This window comes from Aptenodytes forsteri, unplaced genomic scaffold, assembly GCF_000699145.1.
Source record: "Aptenodytes forsteri isolate BGI_AS27 unplaced genomic scaffold, ASM69914v1 Scaffold84, whole genome shotgun sequence".
In the NCBI taxonomy this organism is placed as follows: domain Eukaryota; kingdom Metazoa; phylum Chordata; class Aves; order Sphenisciformes; family Spheniscidae; genus Aptenodytes; species Aptenodytes forsteri.
The window spans coordinates 2,902,624-2,904,444 of NW_008795492.1; positions in this window are offsets into that span (position 1 = coordinate 2,902,624).

Here is a 1,821-nt window from a genome sequence, read left to right on the forward strand (position 1 = left end):
TGAGTCTAAACTACAGAGATAATGTTAGTAGAAACGCTAACAGAATATAGTTTCTCAAATAAATTCAGTAGTGCTACTATTTTTAAAAGATATACTTTTAAACTTCTTAGGTAACTATCAAGGTAGAAAATGCCCCCTCAGATACAGTTTATTTGTACTGAGGGCTACAGAATGCTAAAACTCTAGTCATGCCTTTATGCCCACCCCCAAATTTAACATGTAAACTCATTACAGAAACTTTACAGCCGAAGACTGTAGGTGTGAAGGGGGGTGGCTTGCATAATGACAAGGTGAAGTCACAGAAAGTCGCTCAAAACCCACGTAAAAATTTGCCTAATTCGTATGAGAGCTGGAGACAGTATTGGGAATGGAATATGCTAGCTGGGAAGCAGTTCTGATCAGCGCTCAAAAATATTACTGTTGAAGAGCTCTAGAACAGTATCATAATGTGCCAAGATCCAACACTCATGTGAAAGCAAGAAAAAATAAGAAATCAACTGCGGTTGTATTTAATTTCAAAGGAAGGTGAACTATATGTAATTACGATGCTTTTAAAAAGTGCAAATAATCCTTGAAAGCAGCATGGAAACTATTCAAAGACACTATCCCAGAGGCTCAGACCATATGCACAGCATTTACTAAGAACTTCAGAAAGAATCCAGACTGACTAAACAACATAAACAGCATCCATAAGGATGCTAGTAAGAGCAGGACAGCATCCTTCAAAAAGCTAAAGCATCCAAATGAAAAAAACAGGAAAGATTTTATACATTGGAAGGTTAGATACAAAAGTACAAGAAGTCAGTCAAAGAAAAAAAAAAAAAAAAAAAAGAACAATTGGAAATAGCATAAACCTGAAAACTAATAAAGCCCTTTTTAGAGGCATTAGGAGCAGGTAGCCGGTAGCCTGCCAGACACTCACTAAGGCTAACAGATGTTCCAGACATGCAAGATGCACCCAAATATAAAGGCAGAGCAGAAAAACAATATAAATTTTTGTACCCACATTTATTGTGGAGGAACTTGTGAAGTTCTAATGCCAGAATTCTTCCTTACAAACAGTGCCTCAGATCTGTCTCAAATCTAAATACCAGTAGATGATTCAACAAATAGACATGAACAATAACAAACCACTCAGATTAGGTGGCATCCACAAAATAATTCAAAAGTAAAAAACAGCTAACCCCTGGGGAGTTACCTCTTGCTTAAAACTGCCTCTGCACCAGAGGAGCAGGAAGAAGGCCAGTATCACACCTACAGTGTTTAGGAGTGAAACCTAAAGACCAAGGAAAACAACAAAACACCGATAACTGATCTTCATCTTAAACTGCAAGAAACTTTGCCTCAGTTTTATCAGCCTTTGGTTCTGGTTTTTTTCCAATCATTTACTTATTAAAAGGTTGTGTTGAACTTTAGTCTCTTAAGAAAGAGCTAAGTAAATTATTGACAAAGAAACACTGTATCCGAAGATGGTAGCTGGAGTATGATAGCCTAAAAAGTCCTGAACAAGACTAAAAACAACCAGTCAGTAAGAAAAGTCTTAATTAGTATTTAAGAATACCAAACAAGGACACTTCAGGAGAAAGAAACACACCTGGAAAACAGATACCCAAATCACATTTTTCTTCTTCCATGTTTAAGGCAATTTTCAAGAAGCACTTAGATAAAGCTTTTGTTCAGAAATTTTTACACTGCTGTTGAACACTCCTTTTGTTAGTTTCAGTATACGGTTGTATTGGGTTTGCGTGGCAAGGTTTGGGTAGTGGGGGGGCTACAGGGGTGGCTTCTGTGAGAAGCGGCTAGAAGTTTCCCCCGTGCCCG